This window comes from Gorilla gorilla, chromosome 6, assembly GCF_029281585.2.
Source record: "Gorilla gorilla gorilla isolate KB3781 chromosome 6, NHGRI_mGorGor1-v2.1_pri, whole genome shotgun sequence".
NCBI classification, from domain to species: domain Eukaryota; kingdom Metazoa; phylum Chordata; class Mammalia; order Primates; family Hominidae; genus Gorilla; species Gorilla gorilla.
Window position 1 is genome coordinate 91,543,306 of NC_073230.2, and position 15,532 is coordinate 91,558,837.

Here is a 15,532-nt window from a genome sequence, read left to right on the forward strand (position 1 = left end):
CTCAGAAAGCCAAAGTGCATATCTGCAATATTGAAAGTTTTGTTTTAATATTTCCAAAGATTATCAACTTACAACCTTGAGACTAAGAACACTTATCATAAGAAACATTGGTTAAGACATTATTGTAAAAAATGTGTTTACTTAAAATTAAATTTACCCACTAACTTTATCAAGTTACCTATAACTAAGATATTGGAGATCTATCTCTAGCTAACACAACAATACTAAAATGAGGCATAGATTCCCTTAAAATTAGGAACATAACTAAGGCATTCCTTTCTACAAATGAAAAAAACAAAAACAAAAACTTTAAAACCTAGTGCATAAACTCAATTTTACATTTCAAACTCCTAGCCAGAAGATATATGCTCCTATAAAATTCCAGCCAGATTGGATACAGTGTTTAGAAAGAATGGGTACAGTGTTTAGAAAGAATGGGTACAGCGTTTAGAAAGAAGAAAAATAAATTATAGACTTCTGTTTCTAGCAACAAAATGTACTAGAGATCTCTATGCACTCTGGCTATAAAACACCCAAAAATGCAAGACAAATAACAGGTAAATGGATAAAATCTTCTTTTAAGTCAATGTAGGAGTTGGGAGACAGTAAAAACAGATCCCCTGAAACTAGGAACCATGCAGGAAGGGCAATGAGCTCTTAAAGCATCATACATCACCTGACCCCTAACAGCACAGGGCCTATAAGGAGCATGGGGATGGGGGTGGTGCTAGGGACTAGACCTTGAGCCCACATTGGTACATTGGTGAAGTGTTGGACCAAAAGCCACATCACAAAAGTCTAGGAATGAAGAAAGGCTATACTGAGGAAAATGCTCAGCAGCGGCAGATAGCAGGAAAGGAAAATCTAAAATCTGGAGGAAGATACCACACAGATAATTAACACAGGGTTCAGAACAGGAGTACACAAATAATTCCTAGAAAAACACAACTCAGTATAAACATGAACATGACATGGTCAGTTCACAGAAGAGAAAACACACTGACAGTAAATGCAGGAAAATATTCCTAACCTTATTTGTAATTAGAGAAGTGTGATTAAGAGTACTTTATTTAAACAAAAAGACTTTGTTAATGTGTGCATAAATGTATGTGTGATGATTTCACCACTGGGTTCTCAGAACCCTGGAAGCCAGTTCCCTAGCACCCATGCAGAAGACTGGATGACATTTATGTAGGGAAACTGATTAGCTGAGAGTAAAGACCTAAACATTGACATCAACTGTTCTTTCCAGATGGCTCAATGAAATCACCCAGTAGGTAAGACCACAGTCAACAGAGCCCTACCTATGCATTCAGAGCTACCAATAAGCTATTTAGTCTCCTGTTCTTAGTAATGAGCAAACAGCTAAAATTATAAAGCATCTAAAGAAAATTCCCAACACAGAAGATAGAGACCACAAATAACACATAATAATAAACATAATCCCAGCACTTTGGGAGGCCAAGACGGGAGGTTGCTTGAGGCCGGTAATTTGAGGAAACCCTAGGAAACATAGTGAGACCCCATCTCTACAAAAAGTTAAAAATTAGCCAGGCACAGTGACATGCATCTGTAGTCTTAGCTACTCAGAAGGCTGAGGCAGGAGGATCCTTTGAGCCCAGGAGTTTAAGGTTACAGTGAGCTATGATCATGCCACTGCACTCTAGCCTTGGTGACAGAGTGAGACCCTGTCTCTAAATCATAATAATAACATTAAAATAAACCAATTTGGAGGAAACAAAAACTAGTCAGGGACATGAAACCTCTTATATTCAAATGGATAGGACAAGATTTTGAAATATTTGAAAAGGTTTTATTTCATTTTTTTTAATGGAACTGTCAGTCCAGCCTGAATCAGCTGGGGGAATGTTGAAAGACAGTTCACCATGAGCTGCTCACATTTCTGCACATGTTGCCAGCAAGGTACTTACTATTCTTTGTTCCAGACTATTTAAGGATGTTTCTAGAGCAAACAGTCTTGGAATATAGAGATAGTGTTTTCCTCTGGAGCAAAGGGCAGGCATGCTTACTGCACATTATTAAAGATTTGGGTTCCCTACCTCAAGGTTTCTCTCCTGCAACACAACATGTGCAGATGTCATCTGGTCCTCTTTGTATCACTTTGCAGAAATTGGATCTTGGAAACCAGCACAAATAATGCTGATACTCTGTTTACTGCTATGATTTGAGTAATAAACTATCTCTGAAGATGTATCTCCTCAGTCTCTGACCCAGGAGTCTCATGTGTTCTGTCAGCATACATAAAGTTGTATATGGCTGACTTATTAGCCTGCAAGTAGAGTGGGATCTCAGAGCCTTCACAGTTCTTGACAGGGAATTCATTTCTTCTGTTCTGATCTTCCCCTGAGAGCCAAAAGTGGCCAGTGCTGAGTTTAGAAGCAGGAATTACAGAGTAGCTTTTGGGTTGTCTTAGTTTACAAAACTCAGTAGCAAGTTCAAATCCAGCTGGGAAAGGAAAGGGAGCTATTGACTATTAGATAAGAGCTCTCAGGAAACGAGAGCTATGGTTTATTAATGGCCTAGCTTCAGCTTTTCTGAGAGTTTGCAGAAGCCATTCATTAATTAGTGGGCAAAGTCATAAATTGAGTTCTAGGGAATATAGGGCTTACTGCTCCTGGGACATCCAGCTGCAGAGTGGGGGAATTTTATACATCATTCTGTATTTGGTACATTTTGCCATAGGAATTTTTTTTTTTTTTTGAGATACAGTCTTGCTCTGTCGCTTACGCTGGAGTGCAATGGCATGATCTCAGCTCACTGCAACCTCCACCACCAAGGTTCAAGAGATTCTCCTGCCTCAGCCTCCTGAGTAGCTGCGATTACAGATACCTGCCACCACACCGGGCTGATTTTTGTATTATTTGTAGAGACGAGGTTTCACCGTGTTGGCCAGGCTGGTCTCAAACCCCTGACCTCAAGTAATCCTCCTGGCTTGGCCTCCCAAAGTGCTGGGATTACAGGGGTGAGCCACCGTGCCTGGCCTGGAAAATCATTTTAAAGTTACTGAATTCGTGGTAAATCCTAGTGCAGATCCATTGCTGTCAGCTTTCCCCTCAGACAGCAATCTGGAAAATTGATAGCTACATGGTGTCTATGACCCAACAATTGTCTGGTTCTTAAATAAACACTCCAATTCCAGGCCAGGTGTGGTGGTTCACGCCTGTAATCCCAGCAATTTGGGAGACCAAGGTAGGTGGATGACCGGAGGTCAGGAGTTTGAGACGAGCCTGGCTAACATGGTGAAACCCCATCTCTACAAAAAATACAAAAATTAGCCAGGCGTGGTGGTGCATGCTACTCGGGAGACTGAGGCAGGAGAATCGCTTGAACCCAGGAGGCGGAGGTTGCAGTGAGCCGAGATCGCGCCACTTCACTCCAGCCTGGGTGACAGAGCAAGACTCTGTCTCAGAAAAAAAAAACAAAAACACAACACTCCAATTCCAGAAATAAAGAGTGAGGTTCATGAGTATGTGAGGAGGTTTGTATTATAGGTAACGAACTAATACCGTCCTTAAATTCTAGAAAATCATTAAATTGTAGTAATACCTCTTCTTCTGACCCAGCTCCTAGAAACTGAGTAACATTTGGCAAAATTAAGAGTTCAATGAAATACTCCCTCTAGAAAATCATTTAAATGGGCCTGTTGAGTGATTTAAAATTTATTTTTGAGACCTCACTCATTATACATTAACCAGATTAATTTACACCAAAATAATATAGTTTGGGATAAAAGGGAAGATGAAAATACAGGTATTGGAGTAAGATATAAAGGAAAAAAATTAAAGCTAAAGAGAGAGCAGTGAAACCCTCTGAAATGATGAGTTATCACAAAAGAGTACACCCGGGTAGAAGAAAATTTTAACAAATTTTCTACACTTTTTCTTAGTGCTTTAAATTTGAGGTTACAACTTTTAATTCTTCAAAATATTTACCCTTGGAATTTGCACAAAGAAAAATATTTTTGAAACCAAATCAAAGTAAGAGATTATTTCAAAACTTCTTCTCATTTAGGCATTACCTATCATAAAGATATATTTAGAGAATTTTAAAAACTTTTTCCTCAGCAACATTGTAAAATAATATTCTTTCCTAGCAAATAATAATAGTCCCTTCTAAATAGATATTAAGCCTATTGAATAAGCATATTATTCTACATTTATAACCATTTTACACAAACATGATTCACTAATATTATGCTATAAATTGTATTCTGTAATTCCAAGGAAAAAATATTAAGGCTGATTTTTGTACCATCATTTCATTTTAATAGTTTCTTTGATGCAAACTTCTTAATATGACTCCAAGACATAATATCATAATTAAGTTAGTTTCTACCAATTTAGTAGGAGAGAAGCTATGTTGTATTACTCCAGCAAAGCATGATGGGAAAAGTCATTCATTTATTGATGTGACACACATTGATTCACTGTCTGTAGCTGTAAAGCGCTGTGTTAAATTCCATAGGGAAACACTGATGATTGGAAAACGAGGCTGGCATCAGACTCACTGTCTAGTAGAATGAAATGTTCACAAATGACAAAAATGTAGTGAGCATCATTAGAGCAATACATATAAAGGATAATAAGCTCTGTGAGGATAGAGATCACTTATATCCCACTTTCTGTTGCATCTTCTGCACCAAGAATGTGCTCTGGTACTTTGTGTTTCCTGAAGAATAAAGAAAGAGGAGGCATTTGACCTAGGCTTGAAAGATATAAGGATATAGACAAAAGACTCTTAAAAAAACACACATTTGTAAAAATCAAAGTTACACTTGTAAGTCTTATTTCATTAATTCAGTTCTTTTCCAGCTTGTGATGAATGGCAGAGTGTGGTTCCAAACCTCCCTCTCTGCATTGTCCTGTAACTGCAATCCAGAAAATCATCAACAGGCCTAAGGGCATTGTAAGCCCAGGAGGTATCATGGTTGCTCCATCCAATGAGTGTAGCATCTTTCAAAGGAGTCGCTTTGAAATACACTAAACAATATCATTATTCAATATACACTTGAAACTCTTATTTATAAAACACCTTCAGAATCTGCATCAGTTGCTTTTAAACATCATCAACATCCTCATATTCACAAAGGATCAGAAATCAGAATGGCCTTAGGTCCCTTAACAAGCAAAAAAAAAAAAATCAAAACAAAAAGACAGTTGAGCAAAGTCTGCAAAATTCTGAAGGAACAGGATTATGGGACACATTTACTATGTATATTATAGGTTTCTGATTCATTTTACCCTTTTCAAAGACTAGGTAATATAATATATTATAATAGTAGTTGGGGAGAAAACAAAGATTGAGAAAAAAATCTGTGTTTCCCCCACCCCGATCACTCTAGCTTGACTAAGAAAAATGGAAGCCCCTTTTCTAAGTATAAATTCCAACTCAAGAGTTTTTACTTCGACCTTTGGTAAAAATATACCCTACCCCATTGTTGCTTCTTTTTTAAAACAAATTTGTTATCAAATATTTAAGACACATAAAAAGATATAAAGATTTATAATCATGAACACCTAGATGGCCACCATTCAGTTTGAGAACTAAAATATTATGATAGCTTAAGCTCGTCACATTCCCCTTTTTCCTTCCTGAGCAGGCAGCGATCATCCCAAATTAGATGCTTCTCATTCCTCTGCATTTCTTTATACTTTTCCTACATCTGCATAGAACCCTAAACAATATATTTTTTCATAAAATTGTAAAACTTTAAGCAGCAACATACTACAATATTCTTTTGTAATTTCTTTTTTCTTTTTTTTTTTTTTTTTTGAGACAGACCAGGCTGGAGTGCAGTGGCGGGATCTCAGCTCACTGCAACCTCCACCTCCCATGTTCAAGTGATTCTTATGTCTCAGCCACCTTAGTAGCTGGGATTACAGGCGTGCACAGCCATGACCAGCTAATTTTTATATTTTTAGTGGAGACGTGGTTTCTCCATGTTGGCCAGGCTGGTCTCGAATTCCTAACCTCAAGTGATCTGCCTGCCTCAGCCTCCCAAAATGCTGATTACAGGCGTGAGCCACTGCGCTCAGCCTGTAATGTGTTTTTTGTGCAACATTATGTTAATATACATAGTTATGGTTCATTCATGGACTTACAGTTTGTCTCCTTTTTTTCCTGTTAGGTTGGTACAAAAGTAATTGCAGCTTTTACCATTACTTTCAATGGCAAAAGCCGCAGTTACTTTTGCACCAACCTAATACTATAACCAATACGACCCTGAAGATTTTTGTTCATGTATCTTTGAGTTTATGAGTGAGCTTTTTTCTTTAAGTTTTGTACATGCGAGGAGATTTTCAGGCTTTTATGGATAATACGCATTATCAGTTCACCATCTATTACCAAATTGCTTTCTACAGTAGTTGAATTGATTTGTATACTCTCACAAGGAGTGTATAAAATTACACTTGCTTCACATCATCCTTTATACTTTTAAAATTTTGTCAATCTGATAGATATTTTAATTTTCATTAAAATGACTACTAGTAAGGTTTGTGTGTGTGTGTGTGTGTGTGTGTGTTTCCTCTTCTGATTGCTCTTCTGTGAATTGATGATGATGTTTTCTGCCCTTTTTCTATTAAGTCGTATACTCTTTTTTAAAATTTATACAAGTTCTTCATATATCTTGGATATATGTTGCAAAACTTGTACATGTTGCAAATGGCTTCTTCTAGTCTGTGGCTTGTCTTTTTACCATAATTATGTTATCTTTTGTTAAAAGTTTCAGTTTTCACGTAGTCAACTTCCTCAATTTTTTTATGATAGTTTGTGTTTCCTATACCTTTTTTATCTTGTGCTTTTAAGGGTATTCTCCTATATTTTTTCTAAAATGTCATATATTTTTTCTTTTTTTTTAGGTCTTTAATCCATCTTTTGTGTGTGCTGTGAAGTAAGGATTTGACTTTATTTTTTTCTATTTTGGTAACTAAATGTCTTGGCACCAAATACTGGCTACTAATCTATAAAGCCACCTCTGTCAGATATCAAGTTTTTATATATGTCTGTGTCTAGACTATCCATTCGTTTCCATGGTTTCTATCAGTTCCCATGTTATTATAACACTTTTAAAGTCACTATAACTTTATTATCAATCTTGTTGTCTAGTAGAACAAATCATACCCATTCCCATCCTCCCCCTTCTTCTTCCTCCTTTTCTTCTTCTTCTCCCTCCTCCTCCTCTTCTTCTTTCTTTTTTCTTCTTTTTCTGTCTCAGATGATTATGCTCCTGTGATGTACATTTTCGACCATTGCTCTTTTCTTGCACATTTTCAAATTAGCTTGTCAAGTTCCATAGAAACTGTATTTTAGTTTTGATTGGAATTACTAAATAATGTTTTGGATGAAAGCTCTACAAAATCAAGCCTAAACTGACAGATGGGACTTTTATAATGTGATTCTGTGTAAGACACAAAAAAATTTGCTTTTTAAGTAGCTAAGACTCTGTAAGAGTATGTAGTCCTATCTATTACTTAACTTAATATTCTTTTAACTCTTCTGGACCAAGAAACTGTAGTCATTTTATGGTTCTAAAAAGAGACCAATTTTAAGCTTTTAAAATTTTGGTAGCTCTTATTTTATGTATAAACATTTTACTTTTGATTTTTTAGAAAAACAAAATTTCGGCCGGGCACGGTGGCTCACGCCTGTAATCCCAGCACTTTGGGAAGCCGAGGCGGGCGGATCACGAGGTCAGGAGATCGAGACCATCTTGGCTAACACGGTGAAACCCCATCTCTACTAAAAATACAAAAAATTAGCCGGGCGCGGTGGCAGGTGCCTGTAGTCCCAGCTACTCGGGAGGCTGAGGCAGGAGAATGGAGTGAGCCCGGGAGGCGGAGCTTGCAGTGAGCAGAGATTGCGCCACTGCAGTCCAGCCTGGGCGACAGAGCGAGACTCCATCTCAAAAAAAAAAAAAAAAAATTAATAATAATAATAATAATAATAAAATAAAATGAAGAAAAACAAAATTTCTTTCTCAGAACTGGGATCTTCATTGTAATTAAAAGCATGTTAAGCAGGCACGTGATAACCAGCACTGCCACATATTCTCTGCCACAATCATCTAATAATCGTCCATTTACGTGAAGAGCAAAACAGGCAACAAGAGAGAAAGCGGTATTTGAAGGTTGAAAAAAGAAAACAACATAGTTTGTCTCTTCTAATGAGTATTTGTGTTGGGGGAGTACACAAAAGGAAAATGGAGGATCAAAATAATTTGAAAGTTACAGAAGAAAGCAATTGAGTTAAAAACAAAAATGAAAAAATGGATCTATTGATTAGCTTGATTGCAGCAATTATTTCACTCTATATGCATATATCAAAACATCATGTACACTTAAATATATGCAACTTTTTCTTATATCTCAACAAAGCTGCAAAAATACTAAAGCAATGACACTAAAAGTGGAATAAAAAAGAATAAACAATAAAGTAATATATTTTTAAAGTAAAAATTTAATTTAGAGTATGTTTTAGAGGAGTCAGCAGTATTGTTTTATCAAAAATGCTCTTAGTAAATATCATTATATTTTCAATTCTCATCTCTTCCCAGCCTGTTTTGTAAATCTCCATTTTTGCTGTGTCTTCTGATTTTTTGACTAGCTCTTACTTGTATTCTCTATCACTTTAGTCTAACAGCTTCAAATTTAATTAACTGCTGATTGTTCCTGAAGATATGCTAAGGTAAGGGTTTCTACAACTTTTTTTTTTTTTTTTTTTTTTTTCCAGTTTGCTGAATGAATGAGAACTGGCTGTTGTGGTTCCTCAGTTCCTGGGTAACTGTGAAATCTCAAAAGCTTTAGTAGCAGTACACTATTAACAGCTAATATTTTTAACGCCAAGACTATGTGCCATGTCAAAAATTATATGAGAGTTTATTTTATGAGGCTTAGCAAAATTAACTTGCCCAAGTTCACACATCCAGTCAATGTCAGATATGAGACTTAAACCCAGAGATGTCCAGCTCTAAAGTTTACGAGAGAAAACATCAATGTGTCTGTTATTTATTGATATTGCCGTAACACACAATTTACTTCTGTAAAAGCATGTGAAATGCATTCTGTTTTTCATATTGTTAATTTCAGCTGAAATAACACTTTTATATATATATGTTACAGAATAGGGGATATTTGCAGCCAGAAGGAATAACTTCCTACTCCCTAACCTTGTGTTTTAACTGTTATAACCTATTATTGTTTCCAAAACTCTTCTGATTTCTTTATTCTCTTTTTTTGCTGCTCTGATCCTTAGATTTGCTCAGGTGATTATCAGAATTTCAAAATTATATCACTAAAGCTTTTATAATGCTTAAGAAAGACAGAAGTATATGTCTCAATCTTTTCAAGCTGCTATGACAAAAGATCATAAATTGGGTGGCTTATAAACAACAGATACTTATTTTTCACAGGTCTAGGGACTGGGAAGTCCAAGATCAAGACACCAGCATTGGGTATCTGGTGAGGACTGACTTCCTAGATGGCCATCTTTTCACTGTAGCCTCACCTGGCAAAGGTGTGAGGGATTTCTTTCAGGCCTCTTTTATAAGAGCAGTAATCACATTCATGAGGCCTCTGCCTCCTATAACCTAATCACACCCAAAGACATCACCCCCCACCTCCTAATACCATCCCCTTAAGGGTAGGATTTCAACATATTAATCTGGCCGGAGAAACAATAATTCAGACCTTAGCAGATAAAATAAATTAAGTAATGTAGAATGAAAAAGAAAAGATTTTTTTCTTTTTTTCTTTTCTTTTTTTTCTTTTTTCTTTTTTTTTGACAGAGTCTTGCTCTATTGCCTATGCTGGAGTGCAGTGGTACGATCTTGGCTCACTTCAACCTCCACCTCCCAGGTTCAAGCAATTCTCCTGCCTCAGCCTCCCAAGTAGCTGGGAATACAGGTGCCCACCACCATGCCCGGCTAATTTTTTGTGTTTTTAATAGACATGGGGTTTCTCCATGTTGGCCAGGGTAGTCTCGAACTCCTGACCGCAGGTGATCCACCCACCTCAGCCTCCCAAAGTTCTGGGATTGCAGGCATGAGCCACCTCACCCAGCCTAGATGTTTTCCTTAAAAATCTCAATATTCTAGACCAAATATTATTCATAAAATAATACTCCAGGAAATTAGAGGAAAATAAATTATACAGTGATTACTTACACTGAGTGATCTATATATATTATGCCCCATTTATATTTTATAAACAAACAATTTTTAAGAGCTATTTGGGTTTCCAAGACTAAGTAATTAAAATGGCAATTGTCATAATACTGTTACTTATTAATCTAATAAATGATTATCCCACTTGGTACTCCAAATATGTCAAATTGAAAATAGCTTCCTGGCCAAATAAGAATATATACAACTTTCACTAAAATGATTACAAAAGTATATTTTTTCATAGCATTAAAGTAAGTATCATATATATTTCTAACCTGAATAATGTACAAAGATAAATTGTTCTGATAACATTGCTGGCCTCAAGTTGTATAACCAGCCAAAGCCTCTGATACTTAGTATCTCTATTGCTTTCCTAGAGATCAAGATTCCAAAAAAATCCAAAGAACGGGGTTTACAGAAGAAGACTGAGTATTGTCTGACCTCAAGCTTACGGGATGCCAGACCAGGTAAGTGAATTTGTAAAAATAAATAACGGGCTTGGTATTTCTAGAAAGAAATAATAAACAAGAACACCTAGTTCAATGTGGTAAGGGGAAGATATTTTTTAAATGGTAGGACATATCTGGGACTTGATAATTAAAAAATGAAAATAAAAATACATGATGTGGTAAAACTGGCTTTCCAGTTTGAAAAAAGAAAGAAATAGAACATTCTATTTTCTCACATCTTTCTCCAAAATAATTTCCAGGTAGATAAAAAAATCACAAGAAAAAACAGCTTATGGATAAACATTATTATATATTGGAGGAAGGTCTTCCTTACCATGAGATACCATGCCAAATCCAAAAGAAAAATATTGTTGAATTTAACTCCCAGAAGTGATTTAAAATTAATAAATAAATAATTAAAATAATAATAATAGGCAAAGCTAAAAGTAAAAATAAATCTGTATATTTGCATTAATATGATAGAGGATTAGCTCCAAGAAAAATGGTTTCAATAACAGATGGACTGGACAGTAAAAAAAAAAAAAAAAAAAGATACTAACAGGCAGTTTCAAAGAATTAGAAATGCAAATGGTTAAAAATCACATGAAATGATAGAAATGCAACTTCAGACTTGAGGATGCTGTTTTTCACTTATCATATTAGTAAGTATCTTACAAAACATTAAAAATATCCTGAATTCATAAGGGCATGATGAGACAGGGTTCCCACATGCTATTGATAAGAATATGAATAGGTACAACCAGATTTGTAGGGTAAGTAGGCAGTATCAGCTAAAAGTTTAAGTGTGCATATCGTTTAACCCAACAATTCTACTTCTAGGTATTTATCCTAAAATGTTTACAGTATAAATATGTAATGTGTAATGACCATGTATCTAGTCCAGCAATTTGATTGCAGCATTATATGCAAAGCAAATGTGTAAACTAAGCTAAACATACATACTTAGGAGATTGATTAGATAAGCTATTGTACATATAGCTTTTTTAAAAATTGAGTAATTTTATATATATTACCATAGAAAAATATCCGTAATAATTTAAGTGAAAAAAAGTAAGTGAAAAGTAATGTTTTAAGTGAAAAAAGCAAGCCGTAGACTAACATGTCTAGTACATTTGTTTAGAATAATCCTATCTATAACATGTTTATATATGTGTGTATATTATGTATAATTTTATGTATGTATCTATGTTACACAATATTGAATTTGTTATAGAATTATATATTTATTATTACAATTGATAATAGAATAGATGGATGGATAGATAGATCAATAGATCTGATTTTCTTCCTCTTCGTCTCCTATTTCCATTTCTCACTTCTTTGGTAAGGTATCCTTTCTTATTTAGGATGGTGACACTTCAAAGCTATGCTAGAGAGCTGGTTAATATGAGCAAGAGAAAGGTGTGTAAAAGCTTCCATTGTGAAAAACCAAAAAGACCCTTGCCTTGTTCCCAAGGAGGACCTCCCAGGACCTTCCAGGAGGGAGCCAGGCACCAGTGTCATTACCTTGAGAGCCTTCCAGAAGGGAGGGAGTCCTCCATAGTCTGGGACAGACAGGGAAGTATCTGGAGTGGGGAGTGGAGAAGGAAAGAAACTGGAATGAGAAAGGCCTTCCAAAGTCCATTGCAGGCAGACTCTGAATGGACTAAGGGCAACAACTTGAGAAAAATGAAGAATTACTTTGTAGTTGTTTGTTCTGTATTCTATTTGTATTATCAGTGGATGAATAGTAAGAGAGTTATCTTTCTTCCTCTTTCTGGTAATGGAGTATACCTCACACTTTTCCAGATGTTGTTACAGGAAGCACTAGGAATATTTATCAGAAGATTCTGAGATTATGCACTGAATTGTTAAATCCTAGGAAACAGGATGGGGATGAATGTAAAATATTTTTCTACTTCATTCAGTTCTAAATTTTTCAGTTTTTTAGAATTAAAACATAAATTACTAGAAAAAGACTATTATCAATCTTTTTTTCTGTTCCTGTTTTTCCTTAGGCAAAGCATCTCAGAAAGATAAAGATTTGGTTTCCACCATTTAATTATTTTCATCCATCTTTAGTAGAAGAGGATGTAGGAATCAACACATATTTATAAAGCATGTGTTATGTGAATATAGCATTCTGCTCTAGAACATGAAGAAAAAAAAAGATGTTGAGCTTTGATTTTGGGAAACCAGACTACACACATGAAAAGTGATTAATGTAAAGCAGAAGTTACATACCTAGAAATAGTAAGCTTTATGGGTGATAACATATGACGTGAAGTAACTAAGGTCAGAGAGAGAGATTCGTATAACCAAGGAAAAGATAGTCAAGTCACTACTCTAAGCCAAAATCCATTAGTAAGCTTTGAGTATGTGGTGTCAGCAATGTGTTTAGAAGTTAGCTAACAGAGACTGAAAGAATTATGAGAAAACATGAGTCTAAATTGGAGGCATGTGAAGAGCCTCGAGAAAGCTCTTCTCTTCATAGAATCATAAACTTTAGCACTAGCAGAAATCTGATAAATCAGCCTCTTCATTTTATACATGTAAGTAAGTGAGGCCTGGGGAGGATCAAATAACCAGCCAAAGGTCTGCAGCCCGTGAATTAAGGCTGGAATCCAGACCTATTGGCTTGCTACCATTCACAAGAATTACATTCTTTAAGTTATGATTTTGGGTTCTTACTGTCTATCAGTAAAACTAATGTTCAAATATATGTTCTTTTTTAAAGCCTTTTAAAGTATTTTAAAGTCTTTGAGTGCCTATCCATGAAATCTAGGAAGCCATAGATGATCATTCTATGCTTTTTTAGAACAAGATTACTGAGAATGCAACTGAATTTTAGAGACTACCAGTCACCAAGTAAGTTGCTCAGTCACTACTCAGATTATCCCGATAACATTTGGATGTTCAGGAGGGTCTTGGTTAGCACCAGTGCCTATCCCTGCTTCTGCTGAGGATTTTAGCCACAAGTAGGCAAAGATCCCCAAGGTGATAGCAACAGTTTGAAATACACCATTTATGGCTGTCCAGGCAATCTTTCAAGCAGATTAAAATTGAGTCTCTGTCACTGGTTTTAATGGCATAGATTTAGTACCTTTCAGAAAGTCTTTTACTGAAGTGTTTGAAAATTGGAGACACTATCAAATCACATTTCTATTTTATACTCACAACCTTTCAAGAATTTATAGAAATGCTTTATTTTATGGGATTAAATGACTTAATGTATAATGTACATGGAAAATATTGCTTTGAATTATCTTTCACAGAGTTTAGAAACTATTATGAAAAAATGACCTGCTAGTCAAATATTAAATGGTAATGTTTTCCTTCATAATTATTATGCACTGGGGCATAGTGCTAAAATTGCTAATTAATGGCTGTATTAGGCAGGGTCCAATTAGAAGACAGAAACTACAGAGTAATTTGAACAGGCAAAGTTTAACATAAAATTTAATACACAGAATTATTCACTGTAACAGGGGATGGAAGAATTAGCTAGTGAGAAGTAAAGAGAATGCTCAAGAATATAAGAATAGCAGTTGTAGGAGCAGCTACTGCCCTTAGGGCTGAGACATAGCATTTAAAGAAGAGACAGATCTGGGAAAGACCCCTTCCAGAGATCCGTACCCCATTAGAAAGAGCACAGCCATGGTTCAGTGGATGGCAGAGAAGTCTGCTGAGGCTTTGTTTGCTGCTGGTGTACTGGGGAACGCTGTTCACAGGGCTTGCAAGGCTGGCAGCACTCTGCTGCAAGACCTCCTGTGCAGATGCTAGGGGCAGTCACCCACAGAGAAAGTCCAGGTGACATTGGCCACTGGCTGCTGCTGTAGCCTGGCATGGCAGAAAAAGAGCCCACAACAGGAGCCTGCCCAGAAGAAGACACTGCTGCCAGGAAGAGAAAAGTCACTTCTCCAGCATCCCTTGGGCACTCTTCTGACAAAGCTTGACAGCTGGCCAGCTGGCAAAGGAGAAATATTTTCAGGGTCCCGCTGCACTGCTCCAGAGCAGAAAATGAAGGGCAAAATTGGGCTGAGGTGCAGTCAATTGATTAGCAGCACAACTGTTCAGTTGGGTTCTGAAAAACAGTTCTGGTTATCTGTTGTATTAGTCAGGGTTCTCTAGAGGGACAGAAGTCATAGGATAGATGTATACATAAAGGGGAGTTTATTAAGGAGTATTAACTCACATGATCACAAGGTCCCACAATAGGCTGTCTGCAAGCTGAGGAGCAAGGAAGCCAATCTGAGTCCCAAAGCTGAAGAACCTGGAGTCTGATATTCGAGGGCAGGAAGCATCCAGCAGAGGAACAAATGTAGGCTAAGCCAGTCTAGTCTTTTCACGTTCTTTTGCCTACTTTTTACTCTGGCCACGTTGGCAGTTGATAAGATTGTGCCCACCCAGATTAAGGGTGGGTCTGCCTTTCCCAGCCCACTGACTCAAATGTTAATCTCCTTTGGCAACACCCTCACAGACACACCCAGGATCAATACTTTGCATCCTTCAGTCCAATCAAGTTGACACTCAGTATTAACCATCACATCTGTATTCTTCAATTTTATCTCTGTTAAAATGACAACTCCTGTTTAACTGATATTAGTTGTGGGTATGGAGGGTAAGTAAATATCTCCTTTTCACCTCACTCATGTTTCATGGGGGGGAACTTCCTCTCTCCACTGCTTCATCTGGGAGTGGTGTATCTGATTGACCAGTTTGGGAGAATAAACAGGAACATTTGGCTCAGTGGCTTCCTCCTGCTCTTTCCAAGCCAGCCTGCCTTCAGGATGTGTACTTGTTTCATCACCATGAAGGTACATTCAGAAGGACTTGTGTCTAATTCAGGGGCAGAGAGTGTTAGGTGTGCACACATCTAAGCCACATTCTTCAATTCAGC

At 36.6% G+C, this 15,532-nt stretch overlaps 1 long non-coding RNA gene across 1 annotated transcript in view; it reads left to right on the top strand.

Annotated features, from left to right (window-relative positions):
* Positions 1 to 8,643: 8,643 nt before the first annotated feature.
* LOC129534642 (uncharacterized) overlaps positions 8,644 to 15,532 on the top strand; it is a 121,556-nt gene continuing 114,667 nt past the window's right edge. Inside the window, exons 1-2 of the long non-coding RNA XR_008681292.2 lie at positions 8,644 to 8,706; positions 10,561 to 10,650. This is a non-coding gene — a long non-coding RNA (uncharacterized lncRNA). The remainder of the gene's footprint in view (positions 8,707 to 10,560; positions 10,651 to 15,532) is intronic.